Genomic DNA, 18,546 nt, shown 5'->3' on the forward strand with positions numbered 1-18,546 from the left:
CAGTTGTTTATTTACTTTATTTTAGTGGGAAGTGAATGTATCCGCCCGCCGTAGAATGGTACATAAAATATGACCTTCAGTTGACGTGCTAACACATCTCCCCCTTTTCTTGTCTTTGTCTCACTTGTGAGTCAACAATCACCACTGGATCGGTTTCCAGTTGTGGCGAGAAGACTCGCAGTGTATGTAGCGTGTTACGTGTTACGTGTTACGTGTTTTCCACTTGAATAAGCTTTATTGACTAATATTTTACACTACCGTATTTAGTGCAGGTGTGTGTGATACAGTGACTTGATAAAATGTCTGAAAAACGTAAACGTGTTGTTTTAGGACTTAATCAAAAACTTGAAATTATAAAACGCTTAAGAAAGGGCGAAACTGCGACAAATGTAGCGCTGATTTATGGTATTGGAAGAACAACAGTTAACGATATAAAACGTGATGCTGATAAAATAGAACGACATACGTCAACAATGCAGAGCATGGATGGAGATGTGCGAACAAGAAAGACAATGAAACCTGCAAAAATGATGAATTGGACAGTGCAATGTACCGATGGTTCATACAAGCAAGAAGTCAGAAGATTCCACTTTCAGGGCCTATAATAATGGCCATGGCTGTTGAAATGAACAACCAACTTGATGGTAACTCGTCTTTTAAAGCAAGTATCGGATGGCTCGACAAATTTAAATTTCGTCATGGCATTCGCCAACTTGATATCAGTGGAGAAAAACTCAGCGCGGATAGCTCTGTAATTGCTGAGTTCCGGGAACAATTTAAAGAAAAAATGCCTGATTTGAATCTTGTTAGGGAGCAAATTTACAATTGTGATGAAACTGGGCTTCATTGGAAGGCTTTACCACAAAAGACATTAGCATCACTCTCTGAAAAAGCTGCTCCAGGTTTCAAAGTACAAAAAGATCGCATCACTGCTGTGGTTTGCGCAAATGTGACCGGCAATCATAGGCTACCCCTACTTGTGATTGGGAAATCAAGAAAACCTCGTGCATTCAAGAATTTGAATGCTCTCCCTGCACAATACTACGCCCAGAAGAGTGCTTGGATGGGTCAATCAATTTTTCCTGACTGGTTTCACAAACAGTTTGTACCTCAAGTTAGAGCACATTTGGCTGAAAAAAAGTTGCCACAGAAAGCGTTATTGCTATTAGACAATGCCCCAACGCACCCTACTTGTGAAATGAAAAGTAATGATGGCAACATAACATGTCTCTTCCTTCCAGAAAACACAACTTCACTTATACAGCCCATGGATCAGGGAATCATCGAAAACATGAAACGTCGTTATAGAAAAATATTTATCGAAAGTTTGCTCTCATCTGATGAATCAACATCTGTAAAACAGTTTTGGAGGTCTTACAGTATTAAAGATGCCATTTTCAATGTTGCCAGTGCATGGAGTGATTTGTCAGTGTCAAATCTCAAGAACGGCTGGAATAAACTTTGGCCTCAACCTAGAGGTGAAGAATCGGAGGAACCTGAGTGTGTGACAGTTGACGAGATGGTCAATTTGTGCAATAATTTACAAATCAGCACAAATTTGACGTCAGAAGAAGTATCAGAGTGGTTAGAGTGTGACAAAGTCGACGGGAGTTTTCAAATTTTGAGTGATGACGAAATTGTTGCCAGCGTAAGTGCCACCAAAGAAGAAGAAGAAGGGGCTGATGAAGAAAAACAAACTATTGGCCATTCAGAGGCCGAAACAATGCTGTCCAAGTGCATAGAATGGTTTGAAAGTCAAGAAGAGGCTAATGCAACGCAGGCTCTACTGCTCCGAAAAATACGAAATATTGCCGCGGTGAAAGCTCGAACATTAAAAACGCACAAGAAATTGGCTTACTATTTCCAAGCTAGATAAACTATTTCACCTGTTAGTTTATAGTACAGTACAGTACTGTACATTACGTATTTTGCAACTTTTGTAGCTACTATACGGATGTTTTTATCATGTAATAAATAGTTTTATTTGCTATTACAATCGTGTTTAATTTGTTTTCGCTCCGAAATATTATTATATTACTGTGAGAGTGATTGTGTCTATACATAAAATAATTGATTGAGGTTATGTTTTGGAGGAATACAGTGTTTCTGTAATCCGTCTATTCGCTCAACCGTCACGACCACGGTCCCGAAGATGACGGTTAATCTTCCACTGTACACATGTTATTCGCCCGCCCGGTTGTCCGTGCGATCTAACGCAGGGCTTTCTGGGCGGGAAGGAGCGCCTGGTCCCCGGCACGAATCCGCCCGCCGGATTTGTGTCGAGGTCCGGCGAACCGCCAGTCTGTGGATGGTTTTTAGGCGGTTTTCCATCTGCCTCGGCGAATGCGGGCTGGTTCCCCTTATTCCGCCACAGTTGCACTATGTCGGCGATTGCTGCGCAAACAAGTTCTCCACGTACGCGTACACCACCATTACTCTACCACGCAAACTTAGGGATTACACTCGTCTGGTGTGAGACGTTCCCTGAGGGGTCCACCGGGGGCCGAACCGCACAATAACCCTGGGTTCAGTGTGGGGCAGCGGAGGGGTGAAGTGGACTGCGGTAGTCGTCGTGGGGTTGTGGACCACTGCGGCTGCGGCGGGGACGGAGCCTCTCTGTCGTTTCTAGGTCCCCGGTTAACGTACAATACAATACAATACAATACAATACACATGTTATTACAACCGTTATTGTGGAAGTAGGGGCCAGGAGGTGGTGGTGAAATAACACACTGCTAAGGTCATCTTTTTATTTTGAAAGGCTTTCTCAATAACAAATTTTTAACTCTGGCAATTACAAAAATTAAAAAACAATTTCGAATAGCTGACAAATTTTCTTTATGAAAAGGAGATTGCCAGGTATGACGTTACCAACTTCCCAATAGTAAGATTTTAACTTGACATATATATATGAGGTGATCAAAAAGTCAGTATAAATTTGAAAACTGAATAAATTACGGAATAATGTAGATAGAGAGGTACAAATTGACACACATGCTTGGAATGACATGGTGTTTTATTAGAACCAAAAAAATACAAAGGTTCAAAAAATGTCCAACAGATGGCGCTTCATCTGATCAGAATAGCAATAATTAACATAACAAAGTAAGACAAAGCAAAGATGATGTTCTTTACAGGAAATGCTCAATATGTCCACCATCATTCCTCAACAACAGCTGTAGTCGTGGAATAATGTTGTGAACAGCACTGTAAAGCATGTCCGGAGTTATGGTGAGACATTGGCGTCGGATGTTGTCTTTCAACACCCCTAGACATGTCGGTCGATCACGATACACTTGCGACTTCAGGTAACCCCAAAGCCAATAATCGCACGTACTGAAATCTGGGGACCTGGGAGGCCAAGCATGGCGAAAGTGGCGGCTGAGCACACGATCATCACCAAACGACGCGCGCAAGAGATCTTTCACGCGTCTAGCAATATGGGGTGGAGCGCCATCCTGCATAAACATCGTACGTTCCAGCAGGTGTTTATCAGCCAGGCTGGGGATCATGCGATTCTGTAACATATCGGCGTACCTCTCACCCGTCACGGTAGCAGTTACAAAACCAGAATCACGCATTTCCTCAAAGAAGAAAGGCTTGATAACGGTAGATGTGGTAAATCCAACCCATACCGTGACTTTCTCGTCGTGCAATGGAGTTTCGACGACAGTTCTAGGATTTTCGGTAGCCCAAATTCTGCAGTTGTAGGCGTCGACAGACCCTCGGAGCGTGAAATGAGCTTCGTCGGTCCACAGCACGTTACTCAACCAATCGTCATCTTCCGACATCTTTTGAAACGCCCACACCGCAAATGCCCTCCGCTTCAATAAATCGCCAGGTAACAGTTCATGATGCCGATGGATTTTGTACGGATAGCATCGGAGGGTACGCCCAAGTGCCAACCAAACAATAGTGTATGGAATGCCGGTGCGACGTGCGACTGCACGAGCGCTGACTTCCCCGTGCATAGACGAACCCGCTAAAGTCTCCATTTCTTCCTGAACTGTCTCAGCAGCATTACGCCTTGTGCTCGGTCGGCCACTACGGAGTCTATCGTCTAAACAACCCGTGGCTTCGAACTTCAAAATCATTCTCGCCACAGCTGCATTTGTCAACGGACCTTTACCCGTTCGAATCCCCTTCCTATGACGATAGGATCGTAACGCTGAACTAGCACATTCTCCATTCTGATGCTTCACTAAAAGCGCCTTTTCAGGTAACATCAACATGCTGCGACTGCTGGCACATCTGATTCTCTCTCTCATTTCAGCTCCTTTTATACACGATTGTCATGAGTAGTCATTGACGTTTTGCTGTCCAGCGCCATCTGTCGGACATTTTGTGAACTTTGCTTTTTTTTGTTCTAATAAAACCTCATGTCATTCCAAGCATGTGTGTCAATTTTTACCTCTCTATCTACATTATTCCGTCGTTTATTAAGTTTTCAAATTTATACTGACTTTTTGATCACCCGGTATATAAGACAACAATTTAAAAAACTCTTTTAAATAGCTGGTAAATTTTCTCTATGGAAAGGATATTGCAAGGTATGACGTTAACAACTTCCCAATAATAAGATTTTAAACTTGTTATACCTATAAGAGAACAATTCCGGCCGGCCGAAGTGGCCGTGCGGTTAAAGGCGCTGCAGTCTGGAACCGCAAGACCGCTACGGTCGCAGGTTCGAATCCTGCCTCGGGCATGGACGTTTGTGATGTCCTTAGGTTAGTTAGGTTTAACTAGTTCTAAGTTCTAGGGGACTACTGACCTCAGCAGTTGAGTCCCATAGTGCTCAGAGCCATTTGAACCATTTTTTTAGAACAATTCCGCAAAAAAAAAAAATGAAATAAAATAAAAAAGAAATAAAAAAACCTTTAAGTAGCCAGTTTGTACTAAAGCTAAAATAGTTGTCTCTCGCCAGTTAAATAACTTATATTACACCTGTCAGTTGTTACAAGATAAATGTGAATAAGCCAGCACACAAACCTTCACATTAAAGGCAGTTCCCAAAAAAAATTTCCTTAGGTCGGTGAGGGAGTGACAAGTGTAAAGGGGCCCAAATCACAATAGGCGGAATAGTTATTGGTGGTCTACAGGGCCACAGCAGATCAGCCCCAAAACTTCCATTACAAGCTACCACCTCCCCGAGCTACCCAAAACCAGAAGATGTAGCAAGGGCGGTGCCTGCACAGACTCCGAACCACAAAGACACGCGACACCGACCCTAAATCACCCAATCGAGGTGTAAATTAAACGGCCTGACCAAGAAGCAATTACCACATTTCCTGCGGACAGACAAACGAATACTGTGGTGCGAAGACCCCAACCAAACCACTGGTGAAGAAACTCATACACTTCACTAGAACTTGAAAAACCCCTTTATATATATATATATATATATATATATATATATATATATATATATATATATATAGAGAGAGAGAGAGAGAGAGAGAGAGAGAGAGAGAGAGAGAGAGAGAGAGAGAGGTCTATACAAGAGCGATGTACTTGAGGACAATATTATGGAAATGGAAGAGAATATAGATGAAGATGAAATGGGAGATATAATACTGCGTGAAGAGTTTGACAGAGCACTGAAAGATCTGGGTCGAAACAAGGCCCCAGGAGTAGACAACATTCCATTAGAACTACTGACGGCCTTGGGAGAGCCAGTCCTGACGAAACTCTACCATCTGGTGAGCAAGATGTATGAGACAGGCGAAATACCCTCAGACTGCAAGAAGAATATAATAATTACAATCCCAAAGAAAGCAGGTGTTGACAGATGTGAAAATTACTGAACAATGAGTTTAATAAGTCACAGCTGCAAAATACTAACGCGAATTCTTTACAGACGCATGGAAAAACTAGTAGAAGCCGACCTCGGGGAAGATCAGTTGGGATTCCGTAGAAATATTGGAACACGTGAGGCAATACTGACCCTACGACTTATCTTAGAAGCTAGATTAAGGGAAGGCAAACCTACGTTTCTAGCATTTGTAGACTTAGAGAAAGCTTTTGACAATGTTGACTGGAATACTCTCTTTCAAATTCTAAAGGTGGCAGGGGTAATATACAGGGAGCGAAAGGCTGTTTACAATTTGTACAGAAACCAGATGGCAGTTATAAAAGTCGAGGGACATGAAATGGAAGCAGTGGTTGGGAAGGGAGTGAGACAGGGCTGTAGCCTATCCCCGATGTTATTCAATCTTTATATTGAGCAAGCAGTGAAGGAAACAATAGAAAAATTCGGAGTAGGTATTAAAATCCATGGAGAAGTAATAAAAACTTTGAGGTTTGCCGATGACATTGTAATTCTGTCAGAGACAGCAAAGGACTTGGAAGAGCAGTTGAACGGAATGGATAGTATGTTGAAAGGTGGATATAAGACGAACATCAACAAAAGCAAAACGAGGATAATGTAATGTAGTCGAATTAAGTCGGGTGATGCTGAGGGGATTAGATTAGGAAATGAGACACTTAAATTAGTAAAGGAGTTTTGCTATTTGGGGAGAAAAATAACTGATCATGGTCGAAGTAGAGAGGATATAAAATGTAGACTGGCAATGGCAAGGAAAGCGTTTCTGAAGAAGAGAAATTTGTTAACTTCGAATATAGATTTAAGTGTCAGGAAGTCATTTCTGAAAGTATTTGTATGGAGTGTGGCAATGTATGGAAGTGAAACATGGACGATAAATAGTTTGGAAGCTTTCGAAATGTGGTGCTACAGAAGAATGCAGAAGATTAGATGGGTAGATCACATAACTAATGAGGAGGTATTGAATAGGATTGCGGAGAAGAGAAGTTTGTGGCACAACTTGACTAGAAGAAGGGATCGGTTGGTAGGACATGTTCTGAGACATCAAGGGATCACCAATTTAGTATTAGAGGGCAGCGTGGAAGGTAAAAATCGTAGAAGGAGACCAAGAGATGAATACACTAAGCAGATTCAAACGGATGTAGGTTGCAGTAGGTACTGGGAGATGAAGAAGCTTGCACAGGATAGAGTAGCACGGAGAGCTGCATCAAACCAGTCTCAGGACTGAAGACCACAACAACAGTATATATATGTATATAACTCTGTTACATAAAAACAGTACTCAACTTCTCACAGTCCACCACAGCGCCTAGAACACGTTGCACTTCCAAATGCTCGTCAGAGCCAACCGCTGCCAGTGGTTTCAATGGCCGATAAGAAGACATACGGTCCCAAGAGTTGATCTCCTGCATCACGGCTTCTAAGGTTCATAAGCCACGTACATGCGGGTAAGGCAGACTTAGTCCCTGACAGCCAAGAGGTCGGGCAAAGCACGTGGCGAGCAGTTGACGACCCCCAACAGCAGGGCCCCGCTCTCGCCACTACCTCTCTCGGTCACCGCCCAGTACGTACTCCTCGATCTTCACGCGACCGTACACTTGCCTCACCTGGCGCTAGAGGGCGGTAGCGATCCAAACAGCGCGCCAAACAGAAAGCGCCAACGCAAACACTAGACGCGAAGCGAAAGCACACCACCTGGCGCGCTTTTCGAAGAGTCGGACACAACTATGGATCAGAGAAACCTCACCAGAAAGAATTAGTCACTTGTAGCCATAGTGGCTACGTTTGGGAACCGTGACTGTGTGGAATAATTACTGATTTGTAGTTTCCGTTACCAGCCGCTTTTATTTACTTCATGTATAATTTAACATATTGCAACGCGTTTCGAGGATGTTCTGCTGATCTTCAAGTTTTATACGTACGGAAGATTATTACTTAAAAACAAAATTTTGATATGGCTCCATGCTGATGAATAATCGGAGCTACACGTATTGTCAACTCTTCTTCTTTTTTTTTTTTTTTTTTTTTTTGTTCACGGTACTGAACTGTTATACGGGGTGTTTAGAAATTTAGAAATGAATATCGTTGTTTTAACGCTTTATAATATATATTGTATTAAACTTACAGTTATAAATGATATGTCAAATGAAAGAGCGACTCAAACAGTTTTACCAAGAACCTTATAAATGTCCAATGTGAGCACCGTTTGTCACAGGGCAAACATCAAGTCTATAGCCGAGTTCTTCCCAAACGTAGATAAGTGTGTCTTCAGAGATTGTAGCAACAGCTGCTTCAATCCGGTTTCTTAATTCAGGGAGGTCTGTTGGTAGCGGAGGCACGTACACACGATCCTTGATGAAGCCCCAAAGGAAAAAAATCGTATGGCGTTAGGTCGGGTGAACGTGGAGGCCATGCAAAGCAAGCCCTGTCATTGGGCCCTTTGCGGCCTATCCAGCGCTTGGGTACAGTGAAGTTCAACCAATCGCGCATGCGCACTGGTGCCGAACACAATTGCTTGAGCCAGGGGCAATTGCCCCCCCGCCCCCCCCCCCCCCCCCCCCGGTGCTTGACCGATCTTTTTTTCCGACTGCTTTAGGGGCTGATTACGTCTATCTAGTATGTTTTACTTGAAGTTGAAGATGTAAACAATGGCATGCAGTTTGATGTAACAATTCAAAAAGAGACCTTGAAGCCACTTCCATTTTACGAATAAACTACAGAAGAAACAACTATACTTGCGAATAAAATGATAATGTTCGCTGAGGCATGAGCGATGTGTGTCCCTTTTTTAGCACTTTCCCTGCAGTGCGTATGTAAGATTTTGTTTCTAGTGGCAATTTGCAAAGAGATGGCAATGAGCATCGAAGGAATACTTGAAAATATTCTCATTAGTTGCAAATAGTGAGAACCTTACGACAATCCCTTTCATTCTGCAATTGCACGTTTTGACCTGGATGAACGCTTCTCCCCCAATTTGGCTTTCTTCTCACTTTTGATGCGGAATGTGAACAAACATTAATTAGCCAAATGTAATAATGCACACGAAAATAACGTCTGTGGATTCATTCACAATCCATTCTCTCATTTTATTTTTTATTTTGTCCAGTAAGAATATAAATCTTACAGTCAGCAGATTCAAACAGATACTGAAATCTAGAAAACTCACATTCATTTCTCTTTCTCCAGAGTGCAGAGGACAACTCTGCCAAAGACTGAGGAAGATGCGTTTTCCTCATCAACGTAATTTATTCTGAGGAACTAAGCGTATGCTTCTGCCGCAATCTGAAAAACGCATGAATTTCATAACAGTGTTAAACTTAGATCTGTGGCTTTGTTCTAAACTGTTTGCTCATTTCAGAAGTCAAATCTTGAAGAAACGAACTGGTCCAGAATGAGATTTTCACTCTGCAGCGGAGTGTGCGCTGATATGAAACTTCCTGGCAGATTAAAACCGTGTGCCCGACCGAGACTCGAACTCGGTCGGGCACACAGTTTTAATCTGCCAGGAAGTTTCAAACGAACTGGTGTTTGCAAATAGCCAAGGAAACTGCCGGAGTAGAAGGAAGAATCTGCTCTCGAGCTTGCTAAACTGTCATAACTGTTTTTACGGAAAACATGAGCTCCTGTTGCTAGTTCATGAATTGTTATTGTTTACGTCCTGTTTCTGATTCCTATAATGCCATCATTCCCCACCTGCTTTCCTCCCACATGATTTTATTGATAATATGTATTTCGCCACCAGTTCATAAGTATTTCACAGGACTCTGAAAACCCAATTGTACTCGGTCGCTGTAGCAGAGCAGCTTTAGGCGTTGTCATGAGCCGCGCGTACGCGAAGACTGTGTTCGTGTCCCCCCTTGGGTATCGGTGTTAGGCCGGTATTACACTATCAAATTTCTTTGTCCAATATCTTTGTCCAAAATCTTTGTCAAAGATATTTGATAGTGTAATAGGGACTTTGTCAAATGTCGTCCAATATTTGATCAAATCTAGGGCCTCGCTGTATATTTGATCAAAGAAACCGCTTGTCTTCTGTTCACTGCAATGTGACATGTTACCACATGGAGCGCTAGCATCGCTGCAGCGTTCTGTCGTCTGTAGTGTTTTTATAACCATTGCCAGTAAATACAATTGGTGTGTGCTGACAACTACAAAATTAATAGAGATATCTGAAGCTGATGAGGCGCTTTACAACGTGAGGCACCCTGAATACAAAGATAGATTAAGAAGATTGGAGACCTAACCTGACCTAACCTAACCTAACCTAACATAACCCTCTCCTGTAGCAAGGAATCGGAGTGTTATAGTGAGCCTGTCTTCTGAAGATGTAGCAGTTCTTAAGTGAATATTGTGCTTTGTGATATGAGGATACACTTCATTGAGCACATCCATTCTTAAGTAATTGATGTACGACTTGACATCTTCCACTGTAAGCTCACGTAACAAGTTTTGTTGAATGCTTTTATCGTGTCGTCGTAAAACCCACGGCTTCACCCAGATTAGATTAGTTTTTCGTTCCATAGATCCGTGCTGAGGAGATCCTCGTGGATGTGGAACATGTCGATTTTTTAAAGCTGAAATAACAATACTAATAGTATGAATAAATACATCATTTGTTTCTATTAAAATTTTCGCCAATGGAGTAGAAGGAGTTGGCCAGTAGTAAGTCTTTCAGGTCCCTTTTAAACTGATCTTTATTTCTAACTAAATTTTTTATGTTTCCTGGCAAATTATTGAAGATGAGTGTTCCTGAGTAGTGGACCCCTTTTTGAACTAAAGTAAGTGCTTTTAAGTCCTTGTGCAGATCATTTTTCTTCCTGGTATTGTGTGTATGAACTGAGTTGTTTGTTGGAAAAAGAGATATATTATTTACGACAAATTTCATTAAGAAGTAAATATACTGAGAGGCAGTAATTTTGATAGTGTAATACCGGCCTTACCGACTTCTACCGATTCAGGACTAGGGAGAGGTCTGCTATCTAAAAGTTTACACACTGTACGGACATCACTAAGGCCAGTATTACACTATCAAATTTCTTTGTCAAAGATTTGATCAAGGATGTGATCCAATATTCCGTCCAATATATTTGACAAAGATCTTTGACGTAGCGCTACAAGGGGTATTACACTGTCATCAAATATTTCGTCAAAGTTCAAGATGGCTGACAACAACTTGTTATTAACCGCAGCAGTTCTACGTACTCCAATTGCATTGTGTGCACATGCGGAAAAGAAGTGGGGGGAAAAATGGAACCATACATACGAGGATGACAGTCTTAAAAGTCCTGGGATTACCACTTGATAATAAATTCAGTTGGGAGGAGCACACCACAGAACTGCAGAAAGGCCTTAACAAATCTGTATTTGCAATTCGAGTGTTAGCAGACATAGGCAACATAAAAATGAAAAGCTTGCATACTTTCATTCCATAATGTCATATGGGATAATATTTGGGGTAAATACATATTATTTGTGGAGTAAATTCACGGACCTCCTGCAAAAACCTCTTCAAAGAAATGGGTATACTAACTACTGCCTCTCAGTATACACTCCTGGAAATGGAAAAAAGAACACATTGACACCGGTGTGTCAGACCCACCATACTTGCTCCGGACACTGCGAGAGGGCTGTACAAGCAATGATCACACGCACGGCACAGCGGACACACCAGGAACCGCGGTGTTGGCCGTCGAATGGCGCTAGCTGTGCAGCATTTGTGCACCGCCGCCGTCAGTGTCAGCCAGTTTGCCGTGGCATACGGAGCTCCATCGCAGTCTTTAACACTGGTAGCATGCCGCGACAGCGTGGACGTGAACCGTATGTGCAGTTGACGGACTTTGAGCGAGGGCGTATAGTGGGCATGCGGGAGGCCAGGTGGACGTACCGCCGAATTGCTCAACACGTGGGGCGTGAGGTCTCCACAGTACATCGATGTTGTCGCCAGTGGTCGGCGGAAGGTGCACGTGCCCGTCGACCTGGGACCGGACCGCAGCGACGCACGGATGCACGCCAAGACCGTAGGATCCTACGCAGTGCCGTAGGGGACCCCACCGCCACTTCCCAGCAAATTAGGGACACTGTTGCTCCTGGGGTATCGGCGAGGACCATTCGCAACCGTCTCCATGAAGCTGGGCTACGGTCCCGCACACCGTTAGGCCGTCTTCCGCTCACGCCCCAACATCGTGCAGCCCGCCTCCAGTGGTGTCGCGACAGGGGTGAATGGAGGGACGAATGGAGACGTGTCGTCTTCAGCGATGAGAGTCGCTTCTGCCTTGGTGCCAATGATGGTCGTATGCGTGTTTGGTGCCGTGCAGGTGAGCGCCACAATCAGGACTGCATACGACCGAGGCACACAGGGCCAACACCCGGCATCATGGTGTGGGGAGCGATCTCCTACACTGGCCGTACACCACTGGTGATCGTCGAGGGGACTCTGAATAGTGCACGGTACATCCAAACCGTCATCGAACCCATCGTTCTACCATTCCTAGACCGGCAAGGGAACTTGCTGTTCCAACAGGACAATGCACGTCCGCATGTATCCCGTGCCACCCAACGTGCTCTAGAAGGTGTAAGTCAACTACCCTGGCCAGCAAGATCTCCGGATCTGTCCCCCATTGAGCATGTTTAGGACTGGATGAAGCGTCGTCTCACGCGGTCTGCACGTCCAGCACGAACGCTGGTCCAACTGAGGCGCCAGGTGGAAATGGCATGGCAAGCCGTTCCACAGGACTACATCCAGCATCTCTACGATCGTCTCCATGGGAGAATAGCAGCCTGCATTGCTGCGAAAGGTGGATATCCACTGTACTAGTGCCGACATTGTGCATGCTCTGTTGCCTGTGTCTATGTGCCTGTGGTTCTGTCAGTGTGATCATGTGATGTATCTGACCCCAGGAATGTGTCAATAAAGTTTCCCCTTCCTGGGACAATGATTTCACGGTGTTCTTATTTCAATTTCCAGGAGTGTATTTACTTCTTAATGAAACTTGTCGTAAATAATATATCTCTTTTTCCAACAAACAACTCAGTTCATACACACAATACCAGGAACAAAAATGATCTGCACAAGGACTTAAAAGCACTTTCTTTAGTTCAAAAAGGGGTCCACTACTCAGGAACACTCATCTTCAATAATTTGCCAGGAAACATAAAAAATTTAGTTAGAAATAAAGATCAGTTTAAAAGGAGCCTGAAAGACTTACTACTGGCCAACTCCTTCTACTCCATTGGCGAAAATTTTAATAGAAACAAATGATGTATTTATTCATACTATTAGTATTGTTATTTCAGCTTAAAAAAATCGACATGTTCCACATCCACGAGGATCTCCTCAGCACGGATCTATGGAACGAAAAACTAATCTAATCTGGGTGAAGCCGTGGGTTTTACGACGACACGATAAAAGCATTCAACAAAACTTGTTACATGAGCTTACAGTGGAAGATGTCAAGTCGTACATCAATTACTTAAGAATGGATGTGCTCAATGAAGTGTATCCTTATATCACAAAGCACAATATTCACTTAAGAACTGCTACATCTTCAGAAGACAGGCTCACTATAACACTCCGATTCCTTGCTACAGGAGAGGGTTATGTTAGGTTAGGTTAGGTTAGGTCAGGTTAGGTCTCCAATCTTCTTAATCTATCTTTGTATTCAGGGTGCCTCAAGTTGTAAAGCGCCTCATCAGCTTCAGATATCTCTATTAATTTTGTAGTTGTCGGCACACACCAATTGTATTTACTGGCAATGGTTATAAAAACACTACAGACGACAGAACGCTGCAGCGATGCTAGCGCTCCATGTGGTAACATGTCACATTGCAGTGAACAGAAGACCAGCGGTTTCTTTGATCAAATATACAGCGAGGCCCTAGATTTGATCAAATATTGGACGACATTTGACAAAGTCCCTATTACACTATCAAATATCTTTGACAAAGATTTTGGACAAAGATATTGGACAAAGAAATTTGATAGCGTAATACCGGCCTAAACGTCGGGAGACTTCTGTAGGCACGCAGTTGCGACTGCTGCCAACATTACGTAGCTGACTGTGTTGTACAAGGTAGCCATTGTCGTCTGCTTCGTTATTGTTTTGCGCTGTACTGTTCTGCGTGTTTTTATTGTGCAGTTGTGCTAAACATTTTCAAAATGAGTGAAGAGGCAGTTGCTGGCCCATTTCGGGAGTCGCCAACAACCCCTACCGGTAGGCCTACGGTTAGAAGGAAACCAGTATTACGTAGCGATGCTCGCAAAATTATATTGCGTGTGATTGAATGCTGCGAAAGGGAAACGGAGCAGAAAAAATTGCTTCCATTACTTTTTTCGAGCGTTCGGAGAACAACTCACCGAAGTTTCATTGCAATCGGAAGAATGGTTCGTGAGCGCATAGTAGACAAACATACATACATTCATTTTTATATATATAGATTTTAATATACATGACGATATCAGTTTCGTTTACGAACAACATTTTAAGTGAGTTTTACTTCCAAGCCTTTTGTCTGCTTTCGTGTAAGCATGACGCGCAATTTGTAGTGCCAGTACTGCGACTGGTAGGCGTGCGTTGTCCCCCCGCCCCCCCCCCCCCAACGGCTTCTACCCCTTGCCAGCCAATGCTTGCTTCCTCCTCTCCCCGCACCCCCCTCACAACTCAGCCGTCTTACAGTTAACACACTTTGTAGATTAAGCTACAATAAGTTAGCACTAAGCTGTCTCAAATGACCACATTGTCAACAGGACGTAAAACAACAACGTAAAAAAACGTAGGCTTCCCATTTTTTGCTTCTCAAATTCAGTGAAACACGATAGTGATAATGTAAGTCACCACTGTAGTAGGTCAGAAGCGTGATTTGACAGAAAAAAATATCATATATTAGAAACTACTGCGAACCGCTGAAGTCAAGAAGGTTGTGTTGAGGTGCGGTTTGACTGTTAAGAAACTGACAGCGTGCGAACACTTTGGGTGGCCACCGGCATCGAGCTCAATATCCCTCGCATACCTCGCCACGTTCGACGCGAAGTTTATCGTGACAACCCTCAAACAAATTCGGCAGAAGAATATTACAGAGTAACAGTCTATGCTCCCCTACTGGACTTCAGTATAACTGATTTACGAGAGAGATTCTCTGCTGAAATTTTGGATGTGTTCAACCTTTCTGTTTCCAGTCCAGAAAGTATTGTGAAGATCTCTGCAGCTGAAACTGAGAAAATTGCAGAGTCCCTCACCAACCGCTTCGGTTCGTTGTTTGACGTGGACAAAGGCATTGCTTCTCTTATGTTACGGGATGAAATGATGTGGCGTGAGAAATGGAATCAAGAAAAGAAGCGACAAAAAGAGCTTCCAACCATCGCCCTTGATATATTGGCCAGATGTGATAAGGATGCATATCCTATAATACGTCAGCTTTTATTGGTCCTGGCAACGCTTCCAGTGACAACTGCATCTGCTGAAAGATCGTTTTCGTCGTTGCGGCGCCTGAAAACTTATTTAAGAACTTATGCTTATTCATTACCAGCTTCCTGTAGATGTAGAAAAAGTAATTACAAGATTTTAAAAAGGTGGGCGTAGAAGGAGATTAGAATTTAATATTTAAGAGCAGTATTATGAATATACATATTTAATATTAAATTTCATTTTATTTATACTTTTGCATTTTTATTTTATTTATTTTTTACAAGAAGAAAGAAAGAAATTTCTTATTATTAATATTTACATTCATGAGGAAAAACAGCTTATTATTAGCACAAAATGACGTAATTAACAATATAAGATGATTTCCTGAACACAGTCAAATATCCTATTATAACTTTTCGCAGTCGTATCGTCATTGCTGCGTATAAACACATGCGCCAATCCGATGGCAACATTCTGTCAAATGAAAGAAATTGGTGAACTAATTTCGAAGATTTACGAAAGGAAACAAATGAACATTAGCATTTTTATAGATTATTTTACATTAGCAAACAAACACATTTTTTTAAGTGCACGTGTCGTATTTGAAGAGTATTTTTTAGGTAATGCAGTAAGTTATTTCAAAATGGCTCTGAGCACTACGGGACTTAACATCAGAGGTCATCAGTCTAAGTTATTTCATTAAACACACTTAACACATAGCGATACACAATTAAACCAAAAACAGAATATATATATATATATATACATATATATATATATATGTGTGTGTGTGTGTGTGTGTGTGTGTGTGTGTGTGTGTGTGCGTGCGTGTGCGCTCGCGCTTATAGAGTATTAATGGTTGTATTTGGAATTAATTTTTTGGAAGGCAGGTACCAAAAAATTTGCCCCCCTCGGACCGAGATCCTGGATCCGCCCCTGGTTTGAGCTGCTCTTTCATTTGACATATCATTTGTAACTATAAGTTTAATGTATAAATATTATAAAGCGTTAAAACCCCAAAATTCATTTATAAACACCCTGTACAGTGAAGAACCAAAGAAACTGGCATACCTCCCTAATATCGTGTAGGGCTCCCGTGAACACACGGAAGTGCCGCAACACAACGTGCCATGCACTCGACTAATGTTTGAAGTAGTGTTGCTGGGAACTGACAACATGAATCCTGCAAGGCTGTCCAGAAATCCGTAAGAGTACGAAAGGGTGGAGATCTCTTCTGAACAGCACGTTGAAAGGCACCCCAGATATGCTCAATAATGTTCATGGTTGGCCGCGGTGGCCAAGCGGTTCTAAGCGCTTCAGTCCGGAACCGCGCGACTGCTAAGGTCACAGGTTCGAATGCTGCTTTGGGCATGGATGTGTACGATGTCCTTAGGTTAGTTAGGTTTAAGTAGTTCTAAGTTCTAGGGGACTGATGACCTCCGATGCTAAGTCCCATAGTGCTCAGAGCCATTTGAACCATTTGAATGTTCATGTCTGGGGAGTTTGGTGGCCAGCGGAAGTGTTGAAACGCAGAAGAGTTTTCCTGAAGCCACTCCGAAGCAATTCTAGACGTGTGCGGTGTCGCACTGTCCTGCTGGAATTGCCTAAGTCCATCGGAATTCACAATGGACATGAATGGATGCAGGTGATCAGACAGGATGCTTATGTGCGTGTCACCTGTCAGGGTCGTATCTAGACGTATCAGAGGTCCCATATCACTCATACTGCACACGCCCCCCTCCCCCCTCCCCCCCACTCCAGTACTCCATTACCAGGTTTAACAGCCCCCTGCTGAAATGCAGGCTCCTTGGGAACATGAGGTTGTCTCCACAACCGTACACATACAATTTGAAACGAGACTCGTCCGACCTGGCAACATGTTTCTAGTCATCAACAGACCAATGTCGCTGTTGACGGGCGCAGGCGAGGCGTAAAGCTTTGTGTCGTGCAGTCATCAAGGGTACACGAGTGTGCCTTCGGCTCCGAAAGCCCATACCGATGATGTTTCGTTGACTGGTTCGCATGCTGACACTTGTTGATGGCCTAGCATTGAAATCTGCAGCGATTTGCGAAAAGGTTGCACTTCTATCACGTTGAGCGATTCTCTTCAGTCGTCGTCGGTCCTGTTCTTGCAGGATCTATTTCCGGCGGCAGCAGTGTTGGAGATTTGAAGTTTTACCGGATTCCTTATACTCACAGTACACTCGTGAAATGGTCGTATGGGTGTAAGACGTATGCTTTGCCGGCGATGGGCGAGGCATGGCAGAATCTCTGACCAGAGAGTAGTTAATCGTTAGTTGTTGCTTGTCGCTAGTCTGCGCGAGTCGACAGTAGTCTGGTGTAGTCTGCGTGAGTCGGCGGGAGTCGGCATGTGTCGGCTGTGTGCTCTGCTCGGGACTCTGGTCAGGACTCTGGAGGATGAGTATTGTTGTAGAAGGTAAAGAAGCAGCCTTGCGCATATCTACTAATGTATGTTAATTGTAATTTAATTTTTTCCAAAAAAATGCCCCAATAATAATTTTTATAATATAAAGTAACACTTTTAAAGAAAAGTATTCATTTCAATTTAAAGAATATTTCCAATGCATGATCATTCCTTCCAAGAATCAATATATATATATATACGCCAGCATTGCACGAAGCTGTGTCGAAAAATGTCTAATTAAGAGCAGATATAATTGCAGTTTTTATTGAGGTAAGAATTTTTTGCTTTTTTTGTTCAGAATACAGGGCCAAAGGGCAGCGCTGCTGTCCTCATAAAATTCATCAGGTTACAAAACTTTTTTTATTATTTTGGTGTTTAAGAATTTTTCTGTTTCGAACTTGACATTAAATGAGGAAAGAATTTTGTGGTAACATTAAATGTGAACGCATTTCTGCACACAGGCTATAAATGGGAGCCAAATTTTGTTCAGAGGTTACAATATTTAAAATTCATTTAATTATTATTTTTTGGGGAGGTTACACTTGGCTCATTTTCATTTTTCAATTTTTTTAAAATTATTTGTGTGGGGAGGTTACACTTGGCGACCCTGCCAGGATTGTATTTCTTTGTGAATCTTCTGATAAGTAGTCGTATATCTGCTCTTATTTACTTAGGTGTAGTCTGCATCTGGCGCAACGCATTTACTAATTTGTCACTATTTCTTTCACAGATCATCGGCAATTTGTTGCTCTTTGTTGTAATATTGTTTGTTGCATTTTGCATTGTCCTTGTTTCATTTGTGCTTAATTCTGATTTGTGAAAAATGCCACGAAAAACTGTTAACAGTACATCGTGATGTGTAATGAGTGGAATAGCCGATTCTAATAATTTGACCGATA

At 42.7% G+C, this 18,546-nt stretch overlaps 1 protein-coding gene across 1 annotated transcript in view; it reads right to left on the reverse strand.

Annotated features, from left to right (window-relative positions):
• LOC126456619 (alpha-tocopherol transfer protein-like) overlaps positions 1-18,546 on the reverse strand; it is a 94,669-nt gene that overhangs the window by 21,762 nt on the left and 54,361 nt on the right. The window lies entirely within an intron of this gene.

Source organism: Schistocerca serialis, chromosome 2 (genome assembly GCF_023864345.2).
Source record: "Schistocerca serialis cubense isolate TAMUIC-IGC-003099 chromosome 2, iqSchSeri2.2, whole genome shotgun sequence".
NCBI lineage: Eukaryota > Metazoa > Arthropoda > Insecta > Orthoptera > Acrididae > Schistocerca > Schistocerca serialis.